At 34.6% G+C, this 12,899-nt stretch overlaps 1 long non-coding RNA gene across 1 annotated transcript; it reads left to right on the top strand.

The window, feature by feature from the left end:
• Positions 1 to 3,252: 3,252 nt before the first annotated feature.
• LOC149791993 (uncharacterized) lies at positions 3,253 to 6,200 on the top strand. Its single transcript, XR_016423247.1, has 3 exons — positions 3,253 to 3,311; positions 3,440 to 3,506; positions 4,360 to 6,200. It is a non-coding gene; the product is annotated as an uncharacterized LOC149791993 (long non-coding RNA).
• The last annotated feature ends 6,699 nt before the right edge of the window (positions 6,201 to 12,899 follow it).

The following is a 12,899-nucleotide window of genomic DNA, read 5'->3' as shown; positions in this document are numbered from 1 at the left end:
TTGTCCAGAATTCCAAATTCATGTGTTGTATGAAAACATCTTGTCCTTACAGTTCCGTTTTCAAGGTCGAGATTATAGATTGTATATTTTGACAAAGTTGTTGTTGTTTGTTGTTGTTGGGCTTAACGCCATTTTTCAGCACACGATAGGCTATACATGGCGGTCAGTATTAATGGTGGAGGATGAACCCGGGAAAACCCGGGAGAGAACCAACGACCCACGAGAAGCTATTGGAAAGCTTTCTCACATACCCACATTGGCCGAATCCAAGGCTCAAACCCACGCAGACAGAGGTGAGATGTCAGTGATCCGTAACGGAGAGCGCTTTAGAACACTCGGCCACTAGGGGCCCCGTTGACTTAAATAGTAGTGGTTGAAAGTTTTATTTTCTAGATCGAGGTTTTATATTGTGTCATTTGAATTAAACGGCGGTTGTTGGAAGTTCAATGTCATGAGTGGAGAATTCCTAATTTACGAATTGGTTCAAAGAGTTTATGTTGAAAGTTCCATTTGATATCTAGATTTCATCTGTTGAATTTCACAGTTGAACATTCGATGTCCAATGTCGAGTTTTTAGATTCTATCTTCTGAATTAAACGGCGGTTGTTGAAATGTTAAAGTCATATGTCGAGAGTTTCAATTTTATATCTGGAATCACATTGATTGTGCCGAAAGTTCCATTTCGTATGTTGAGTCTTGAGATTGTATTTGTTGAATTACACAGAGGTGATTTGACATTTCATTGTGCTTGTCAGAATTGTTTCTTTATATATGGTTGAGTGGTGTGTTGTTGTTAAAGGTAACCTTTGCACAACGTCTACTTTAACAATTCAAAATAATACAGAGTATTAAGATACACCATTTGTGTATTCATTTGCATTTCACACATTTACAATTTGAAAGTTACCATTCACAGGTCGAGAATTACTATGACTATCTTCGCTAGAGGTCGCTCTCGTGAATGGACCTCGTTATTTTTAAACAAGGAGGCTGCTTCTCGTTGTTGTGATATTCAGCAAATAAAATCTAAATACTCGCCATATGAAATGGACCTTTCATCACAAACAATTGCATACAACGTGTGAATTAGGGACTCTCGACATATAGTATTGAAATTTCAGCCACCGCTGTGTTATTCAAAATATACAATGTAAAACGTCCACATAGGAAATATAACTTTAAACTTCCACTTTATCATTCAACATATAAAATCTAAAATCTTGATCTAGAAAATGGAACTTCAAGGATATGCAGTTTGATCCAAAACATGATATTGGATTTCTCGATATACGACATCGAAATTTTAACTGCCACTATCACACTGGAAAAATTGTTGTCCACTACAGCGCCTCATATTATTTGATGTATACCAAACATTATATGGAATTCGAAATGTCAACCTCGAAGGCCAGTTATAAACGACATGCATCATGTCTAAAGGCTAATCCAAATATCGACTGTCTGACTGAATTTGGTTTTGATGTGACGGGGACAGCAAGTTTTTGACAGCATGCATTCTCACCAGGGGCGCTGGTACAAAAATATTTCTGGAGGAGTGCGGCCAACATGATGTGGTCAGCTACTAAGTTATATAGATGTAGCTCAAACATGTTGAGATGTTTAGAGATAAAATCCTGGAATTGGTGGAGGTGAATGCTTGCGTATGTGTGCGGGCGCCCATGATTCCGTGTATGTGTATTTTTACAGACATTTTCATCTTAAGTGAGTAAAGCTTGTAAAGATTCTTTTGGGTGATGAGTCTTTTCTCTCCACGAATGTTACTCTAAACAAATCTGTACTTGGGGCATTGTATGCATTTACTAAGCGGTACTAATATTCTCTTTTACTAGCATTAATGATATTTATGTCACTATTTACATAACTTGGTATATCTTGAAAATATATATCATTGTATTTCGTTCGACCATGCTCAGGTTCAGTTTAAAATAAGATCTTTATTTTGACACTGTTAGTAAGTGCATATTTATTTTGACACTGTTAGTAAGTGTATATTTATTTTGACTCTGTTAGTAAGTGTATATTCTACGTTTTTAAACAAACACCGATACGTTATGGAAGTATATTACATTTTAGTAAACGTTCCGTAATGAAAATTAGACAGAGCTCTTGTAATTTAGTAAAGAGCTAATATTATATATGCATTATTTAAACATTCTAAACATGTTTTAAATACTACGTGCAACATGCAAATATGAGCTGTTAATATTAAAGAAGTAACTGAATGTCTTTATGTAGGTATATAATACTCACAAACAGTAAGTAATGTGTTTCTTTTTCTAAGATAAATGTAATATCTTGGAAGGTATTAGGAAAAAGTCACTGTTTGATCAATACATTTTTAAAATTGAGGCCAAGTCCATTTTTAAAAAAAAAATCTCATTAAGTCTGATTTCATGGGGCATTCTGGATTATCTGACATTTAATGATCATTTATGGGGCATTCTGGGTTATCTGGCATTCAGTGATTATTTATGGGGCATTCTGGATTATCTGGCATTTAATGATCATGTATGGGGCTTTCTGGATTATCTGGCATTCAGTGATTATTTATGGGGCATTCTGGATTATCTGGCATTTAATGATCATTTATGGGGCTTTCTGGGTTATCTGGCATTTAATGATCATTTATGGAGCACTCTGGATTATCTGGCATTTGATGATCATTTATGGGACATTCTGGATTATCTGGCATGTAATGATCACTTAGGGGGCATTCTAGATTGTAGCTAATAAGAATAAGGAAATTTATATTTTTCAGACAGCTATCACGTCCTTCAGGAACTGTATGCACAAAGATTTTCTCTCTAGCTTTGTACATGTATATGATTAAGGTTAGTTCAGCAATGCATGCTCTTTAATATTTATACTATATGTTGACCTTCCACCTCAAAACATGCGCAAGCTTCATTAGTAACGAGGGTGAAATGAGGAGAAATAGTGTAAAGGAATTAGAAAGATTATTGGGAAACGTGCCCTAGCTTTTTTCTTTCCGTAATTAGAAGTTTAATGACATGTACAATTAAAGGAGAAACCACGTGATGCAGATTGTAAATATAAATATTTTTATTTTTATACTTCTGTATTTATACTTCTAAACCAGACCTTGCTTTATTATTATCCCGTGACAGTAATTTATTGCCTAGTAAGATTATGCGATAATATTGTCTATCCAATCAGACGGATGCGTGCTTTAAAAAGTTGTATCATGGGTATTGTTTCTTTATATATAAATATATCTTCTTGCCATAGTCGCTTCAGACAAACTGAACACATCTGGTCAATATTTCAAGGTATGTATTACGGAAAGAGATTCTTTTTTTTACAAATATTGATAGTTTTGGCATAAATTCTTCTACACAGTTTATTTTTCTCTAGATAATTAAATAACTAAAGTGATTTGTTGTCTTTCTACTTACAGGATTCTCTGTTTTTAATCATGGCCAAGACTGATGTACCTTTTGTGGCTCTCGTGCTTGCAGTTCTAGGTAAGTTGGTAGCCTTCATTTCTAAACTATACATTTCGAATTATAAGTGAAATATCGTTAGTATATGTAAAACTTCAACAAATTGTTACGAACAACATGATCTTCAAGGTAACAACGAAGACGAACCAAACAAACAACTATTACGACGCAGTAACAAGAACACAAGTAAAGGGAAGACGCTCCTCACAGTGCAATTATGTCGACAAAACGTTCGTCAGTGAACTAATACTGCACAAATAAGATACCTAATGAAGCGGAAGCACTTGTAGTTTTAGTAGTATGAATCGTTGCTTGGTTTATCATTAATCATTAGGTACACACTGTTGAAACCGTGGAAATGGCATAAGAAAAATAAGTACGAGGGAGAAGAACTGTAAAAGTAACGTAATTTTTCAGCTGAAGCATTTTTTGTGTAACATACCGTTTGTTTACTGTTTCGTTCGGTTTCATTGCCACTTGTACTGTTGCGTGTGTGTGTGGGGGGGGGGATGGTGGTGGTTGTGTGGGTGTTAAATGCCTATTCTCGATATCATTCATAGCCATTTTAGAGCGGATTTAAGAAAATCTTTTAATTTAGTAGTATTATTGATGATTATTTCTCGTCATCATTTCTGCCATGATAAATTGCTACTGTTGCTTCCAGAATAATCAGATATACATGTTATGAATTTCCATTTTTCAAAGATAGTGCAAATGTTAGTGCAAGACAATTTAACTTATGTCCATACTAAGCATAGAATATACACTATATCCATGTCGATGCTTCATTCAGTTGCAACCATTGATTTCTTATTATTCACATATGACACACATGACTTTTTCTACAACTGTTTCGCATTTATCCATATTTCAGTGGTTATTTTAATGATCCAGGCCGTTGCAAGTAAGACTAACACAACAGACTCTACTACACCTACATTAGGAAGTTTGGCGCTCGCACCTTTCCCAAGCTGCATTACATGTGCACTTCTTTTGTCTGTCTTCTGGGCGGTAAAGGAGTGGGTCTGCACATTGTAATTGGAATACGATGATAATAAAGATATTGTTTGATCACGCCGGTTGCAACCGCATCACATACAAAACAGTAACCCAACATGAATCTGTATCAGTGCAGATCACGTGTCTCGATTGCGTCACGTGATTTGTGATACGTTAGAGCTTGACATGTATTTCCCACGACACATCAACATTGCAGCTGGTGTAAAACATTCAAGGAAAAGCATATTGATTAATAATACGTTTTAAACGGAATAATAATAAGTTTTTATTTTACCTTTCTTTGTATCATTAAATTAGGGTTTACTACACATTGTGAAATTTGCCTCTCACTATACCTAACCAGTATTTTCTTTCCTAAATTGTATGTATTTGAATTTGCATCTTTTCCATCCTTTCCCTTGTTTTCTTCCTTCGATAAGCGGTTATGTAAACACACCCACTTTTTACTTTCTGAAACAGATTGTTTATTAGAATATACATTAAGGGATAAAATCTGTATACTCCTAAATGTACATCATTGCTTTGTATAGCTTGTAATAAATTCTTTACTTAAGAGAGATAAATATTTATATACATATCTTTGCTAGAACAATTATGACAGTTACATTGCTATATGTATTGATCTTAGTATAAATAATATAAAATTGGCTAACCTAATACATTATGTATTTCTGATATGTCTGCAACGTGTTATAACATAGTTTGCTTTATGGAATAATATGGGATGTTGTATGCATATATTAAATACCAACTAATCTGGAATTCCCAAAGCGGTTTTGTCAGATATTGACCCTGTACAGAGGAGGCAAATTCTAACCATGACGGCATAGAGTCCGACGCTTGGAACTAAGACTTGTTCATTGTATCAGATGATGAATACATACACTGTCATTGATGTGGTAACATTGTGTATGTGGCCTTCTAATCAGGTATATATTATATTGTCGGTTTGGTTCGCAAAAGCGTTATGTTTATGTGACGTCGGTCTCCACTGATTATCGACTAATCTTCTACGTCTATTTCGGTATTGGGACAATTATTTAATTTACATTTTACGTAAACTTTAAATATTGTATATTTTAGGGTCAAAATTAACCAACATATTTTAAGTAGACCAAATAAATGACAGAAATATTTAAACGACTGTATCAGGATATGACAAAACGCTTCTCACAGTGATCAATATACTTCATCCTCAAAGTATTATTTTCGTTTGGAATAACTAAATTTGAATAATTTCTTTAATTAAAATATTTTTCAATCTAGAACACATATCGAGCTGCAGTGGTTGGACCACTTGTATATTCGCTGAAAGATAGTGTACACCTTTGGGTACTAATAAAACAACTTTAATTAAAAGAAGTAAGGTTGGTCTAATCAGTATTGCTTAAGAAAGACCTGAGCATAACACAGTCCAAATATCATCAAACCTTTGTTGAATACATTATTTCTGGGGGGTTTCGAAGCCTTACAAACCTTCCAGGAGACAGTGTCGATGAAACTAACCACAGTTAATTACTCTGTGTTTCGGTTTGATGGATACCAGTTAAAATAATTTTATTTATTTCCATAAAAGGTAAAACACACATGATAATAAGCATATTAGTTCGATTACAATTTCATTTGTGTATGTATTTGATATTTGTCTCACTCTTTACATACGTTTCTGCTGTGCAAATAAAACTATGAAATTTATTTTGGTGTACAGAATTTTCAAGTAGCCCATTTGTTGAAGTAGTCAGATATTGCTTCCAAGCCAGTCTTGTTCCGAATAGAATTAGTACGCATATAATTAGATCATTATGCTTCGAAAACCACTTTCTATTCCAGTATAAAATTGCCTGCAATCGGAAGGATAGCAGTCTACTCAAGCACGCAGCGTGATATCATCTTATGTTAGGTAATGTGGGTAACAATGTGGGGCATGTATTTGATTGAAATATAAGGAGATATACAGGAACATTCTACTAAGCTATCTCATACAATTGTTTCGATTGTAAAAAGGATATTGATTATTTTTTTTGCTTTGAGATTAATAAGTGCTATGGTGCCCTTAGTCAAGATGAAGTAGAATAAAGAAGTATGAGTGTAACAATACTTAGAAGTGAACGGTCAGTTAAAAGGATGTTAGATGGTACCATTCTAGTGAAGGTCTTTTGAGTAGAAATAGGGAAAGCTGTCAAGAGTGACAATAGCATATCTTTCAATATCACGAGTAACGTATTTTCCTGTACCAACTAAGAAAACGTAGGTTTTCGTTTTAGTATAAATTCTTTTAAAAAATGCGTTGTCGATGTGCATGGGTTGTCTACATTCTTTGCCAATGCAATCGATATTTGTATGACTATAACAATGAAAAGAAATCGCTATATCTTATGATAATTTTAGGACAGCAAAACGAACCTGTAAGTATTTTTCCTTAAAGTCAAAACAGAAACTGCGATAAGCTTCTCAAAAGAAGTAATATGACTTCATCGGTTAGAAAAATCAAATAAACCATTGACCAGAAATTTTAATTCACGAACTTATCAAACTATATATTCTGCCTGTTATTTCTTGTACTTTAATCATTTTTAAAAGAAATAGTTGTCTTAATTTATATGTTAACCAGTATCTTCTGAACAGTGTAAATTATATGAAACAATATTATAATTTAGTCGGTGCAGCAGGTTGAGTAGCTGAAATCGGTTGAAAAAGTTTTGTAGGAGATTGAGCTGGAACATGACTAAGGGAGCGAAAAAGACAAACACACCATACAACACTAAAACCAAATGCGCTATAGATATCATGTGTTGATATGTAGACAATGATATTTCTGAAGCTAGAGTATTAATTACGCCAAACGTTTTATTAAACGCCATCGTTGAATACAGTCTTTACGTGAGATGTGAAAGGCTTCACCATCAGCTGTATAACACGGAGTCATCGTATTCTTTGTTTATAAATGATATTCCTATTCCCTTATTGCTATATCTTTTATCATAAAAATCCTCGCACATGCAAAACACATTACGTTAAACTTACCTACCTGGAACAACAGTTTCGAAATTAGTAGCACGATTTATAATATACGGCTTTTATCTGACTGCAATGCTACTTAAAAAGTCAATACAACTATTGCAAATCTTGCTAACTTCGGTGATGAAAAGTGGAACACCTTCTCTAATGTCATCACACATTGAGCAACAGGGTATTTTTATAGCCTTCACTGGTATAATTTAATACATTTCGCGCCAAGAACAGTTGTCTAAAATCTCTGAGATTTTGCTTGTATAATATTGACTTCGAGTCAGTAAGTCAGTAATCAGCTCTCAGTAGAACATATATCAAATTATTTGGATCTGTATGAATGAAATATTTGTCATCATTATTTAAAAAAATTTTAAAACGAAATTTGCAAATGAAACTAGAGTAATAGGATGGAAGCGAGGATTTGGATAAATACCTTGCACGTTTCAAATTTTGGCGGAGATAACTAACTGGATTCATACAGCTAAGTCCCATTACCTGGCAGATACACTAAATGGGGAATGCAAGCACATTTTGTAATCAACTTAGCACATTTTAGCCGCGTGACTTACGATATCTTTATACACGAGTTGCTTACGCGATATAGATCATGTAATAGAGGAGAAATGTACCGAGTACGACTGCAAACTCAATATCGGGATAACGATGAGTCTTTGCCGCAATTAACTCAATAAAAACGTTGACGTTTCAGGATTAGATGGTAGCTTGTTCAGTTATGACATAAATTATTTCAGTCGACCATGTTAACCACGCTATACTCGACTTGTTATTAGACTGAGATTGCGAAAGGCTCGACCTAGTGACATAAACGAAGCTAAACTATTGGCCGCTCGATTCAAAACTGAGGTTATTATCGGGAATACGGCAATTTTAAACGGCCGAATCAAAATGGCGCACGTGTACACGAAGAGAATAATATTACCAATAGCTGAATAACACTACTAAATATCAGAAAAACTTTTAAAGGCCTGAATAATGCCGGATAATAATTGGCGGCATAACGCCATGACAGTTGCAAATTCATTTGTAAATGAAGAATGGATATCTGCGAACGCAAAAGTGCAGAAGAAAACAAACACTTTATTTGTTTATAGCAAAGCCAATGTTATTATTTAAACAATTGCTTTTTTGACAAGATTAAAGTAACCTCGCTACCGTATATATTAGAAACCTCCCCCTTCTTTAAATTGACTACCGTATATATCTATATAAAGATACGTAAATTTAAGCGTATGGCACAGATAGCAGATATTAAATCAGAAGGGATTTGGGGAATGGATATCTTAGCATATAATCGCTGCAAAGATTTACTGGGCAAACGAATTAATTATTTTAGTAAAGGATAATACCGTATGTGCTTTAGATATAGCAATGATACTCTGTAAACTTGTTGTAGATATAGGTACCTTCCGATTGTGAAATGTTGGTATAGTGAAGTGTTGGTATAGTGAAGTGTTGGTACCATGAAAAGCTTATGAACAACATGTAATACAAATTTGGTTTGTATATCACCAGGTGTCATTTTCATAGAGAAATGTCGTATCCTTGTCTCTAAGGCCTTGTATAACCAATCTCGTGTGTTTGTGCCATTACGCTAAGTCAATCTGACTGAAGAACCGCGCATTATCTGCAAAAAATTCGATTCCCGGTACTTTAAAATGTATAGAAGAGGACATAGCATCAATAAACGTTAATACTGTTACGGCCAAAGAAGGCTATCAATTCACTCCCTGATACCTCAGTAAACATTTGATACATCTCTTTGATTAGAGTACCAAGAATCTAAATATCGTGGAGAAAGTTGCATTAAGTATTTACTTATTGAATATCAAATTATTTTTCAAGTCATCAGATGACATAGGCCAAGTTTAGTAGAACATTCGAGTAATATTAAAAATCGTCCACATTTAAGTCAACCACCTTGCCGAATACCCCTAGCAAAAATTAAGGATGCACAACAAGAGATTGAAAAATGTTTTAGCAAGAAATCAACAAGCGTTATTATAGCCCCTGGTAAGACCAGTCATACCTGTGAAGAAAACGGACCAGTCCCTTCGATTCTGTGTTGATTACAGAAAGAAAAATTACATTACAATTAAAGATTGGCACTAACAGAACGTTGTCATCCCTTTGTTATAAACTGTTTGGTCCAGGTGACGGCGTTGTGATAACAAAATGATTTTCATTTTTATTCATATGACAAGCAAAAATAAAAAAATCGAAGAGATGTTGTCAATCTGCGGTTTGTATTTATTTAAAACAAAAGATATATGATCATCTGATTTCAATGTTCATACTATACCGGCGCATATGGGTGAATTTATTATCATTAACCTTCCCCAACCCGTAAGCCTAAATAAAAATTAAGTGAGTTTGTGTACACTGGTCGATAAAGTTTTCCTAGCGAACGAGTTCGCATGCACTAGAGTCCTTAGTTTCATCCTTATTATACAGGGCTGCTAGAAGAAACGCATGGCCGTGTTATATGGGGTGTTGAGGTAAAATACCAAGGCGATGTTTGCTGTTACACATGTCATTTGACTGAAGTACGTTTCTCCTGAAAGACAAATAAAATGTGAACATAAGTTTATTCATCAAATATTTGCATAACTATCATTTACTACAAAACATTTATCATTCAAATTTAATGTGTGCAATGCATATTTCGAAATATAAATGACATTTTTGTATCGAAGCAAATAGTTCATGTAACAAGCTGCAGATGAATGATGATAAAACTGAGGCCATTCTGATCACAACACAAAGACTTTCTCGTTCACATCATTTACCTCAAACAATAAATATCAGCAACACCAACATTAAATTCACACAATCAGTACGAAACCTAGGTGTTACTCTGGACAGTACTCTCACATTGCACCAACATGTCATGAACATATGCAAGACTGCATATCTTGAGCTGAGACGCATCAGCTCAATTCGCAAATATATTTCAGTTGATGCCACTAAAACACTTGTGTGTTCATTAGTACTTTCAAGACTGGACTATTGTAACTCAATTATGTCTGGTTCGTCTCAATGTCTGCTCCAGAAAGTTCAAAACGTTCAAAACACAGCTGCTCGGATCATACTTAGAGTACCACGATCAGAGTACACCTTCCCGCTGCTATGTACCCTGCACTGGCTATCCATTCGATCCAGAATCAAACACAAAATTTGTTCTCTGTGCTACGTTTCACTGTCGGACTCTAGTCCAACATACCTATCCGACCTCACCCATGTGTGCATACCTGCAAGATACTTACGCTCCTCTTCTGACAAACGTATACTCATTATTCCCACTTTGATAACAAAGTCCTACGGACAGCGTTCTTTTGCATACCAGGGCCCAGCAACGTAGAATGAATTGCCCACTTAACTTAGACACAAAGACATAGTGATCCCATTCAAGAGTGCTCTCCAAACTCACTTATTTTGACTGCAAGAACAAACTTAAATGTTTCCTACCTTAAATATTCTCAGCATGTTTTTTATGTTTTCTAATTTCATGGTGTTTGATTTTGTAATCATATCATTATATGTTTCTTATCTTATAGGTGTTGTCTAACGTTGTAAAGTGCTTAGAGCTTCTAAAGAATAGGCGCTATACAAAGTCCTCATTATTATTATTATTATTGTCTTACTAAAACCTTGACAATTAGTTCCAACTTGTTTATTTTTTTTTTGTGCTTAGCCTAATATATTTCTTGCGAACATGATTTTATAATCTGATTCGTGAACATTAGTTTTCCACTTGGAAATTTCGAAACGCATTTACAAATTTGAATATTTTAGAAACTGAACTGATTTCAATCTGGGCAATATTAGTGTGTCTTATCTTTTGATTTCGATATTGTTTACTTAAAAAAATATGTAATCCTACCCAGTACCTTCTTAAGGCATGGACACACTGGGAAGTTGCCCAGGGCCTCACGCTTCTAGGGGCATCATGCTGTCCACATTGTTAATGAATATTGGTCGGTAGGGGGCCCCAGTGCATTACTTTGCCCAGAGCCTACAATGTTGTTAAGACGGCACTGATCCTAGCATCAGAAGTGGAATCAGTCTTATTCTTATGTTCAGTTGTTGGTGTATTCATTAATTTAATTTATTCTCTGGAATTACGAAGTGCTCATTGTATTATTCTTGGGCTAATCATTGGTCTGGAATTATAGAAAATGCAACCAAACACCTTATGAATTATGTCCTTGTGTTACATCCAGACTGCTAACACATGGCCACATTCCAGGCTAGTGTAACATTTCAGGTACTCAACAGTTCAGGCACATCAGCACATTCGATATTGGATTTATTTATAACAACACAGGAAAATCAATGGTAACTGTTATTATATAACATTTGGACTCGTTGGGATTTATTTCACAATAATTTTATATATTTTTTAATTTTCACTTTATAATCTAGGGAAATAAAGCATGTGTTGCATTTTGCGAGACTTGTTGCTTTTCGTTGTTTCTGTCACTTCGTTTACAGCCAAAGCGTCTTCACACCACCATAATAAAATATATGCGCTCTATAACATGTATACGTATAATTTAAATGATGCGCTATTGAAGAAACATTCAATTTTGATTGCCATATTTATTCATCTTCAACATTGGTAGCTGAATATAGAACGAGCGCATGAGGAAAAGTCGATCCGCATCAACAACGGAAATAACAGAAAGCAACAGTTGTTATTATATTAACATCAGTGTCTGAAAGAGAAGATGAGTTGATAAAAATAACTTTTTCTTTGTGTTTGCATTACCTTGATTAAGCAAAATAGCGGGGTTATTTTTGACTGTTTTTATAGGCTATAGTCTAACATTATGTCAATTAACAATGTCGGAATCTAGCAAACATTATCAAAGTAGGACATAATAACATGAATCACACTCATAGAAGATATGATGGTACTGAAATCGACATTGAACAAAGTCAAAGTGCAATATCTGCAACTATTCATTTATTTCCTTTTGATACAATACTTCAGTACATAACTTCATGGTATCCTCTGTAATAGTGAAACCCGACGACTAGATATCGCCATCTAATTGACTATAAAATAGAGGGGGCCGAAAATTAGATATCGCCATCCAATTGACTATCCAATAGAGAAAGCCGAAGACTAGATATCGGCGTCTAATTGACTATAAAATAGAGAAAGCCGAAGACTATATACCGGCATCTAATTGACTATAAAACAGGGAAAGCTGAAGACTAGATATCGGCATCTAATCTAATTGACTATCCAACAGAGAAAGCCGAAGACTACATATCGGCATCTAATTGACTATACAATAGAGAAAGCCGAAGACTAGATATCGGCATCTAATTGACTATAAAACAGAGAAAGCTGAA

The sequence above is a fragment of the Sinohyriopsis cumingii genome, chromosome 9 (genome assembly GCF_028554795.1).
Source record: "Sinohyriopsis cumingii isolate HCF-2022 chromosome 9, ASM2855479v2, whole genome shotgun sequence".
In the NCBI taxonomy this organism is placed as follows: Eukaryota; Metazoa; Mollusca; class Bivalvia; order Unionida; family Unionidae; genus Sinohyriopsis; species Sinohyriopsis cumingii.
This window is presented reverse-complemented; position numbering and strand designations above follow the sequence as displayed.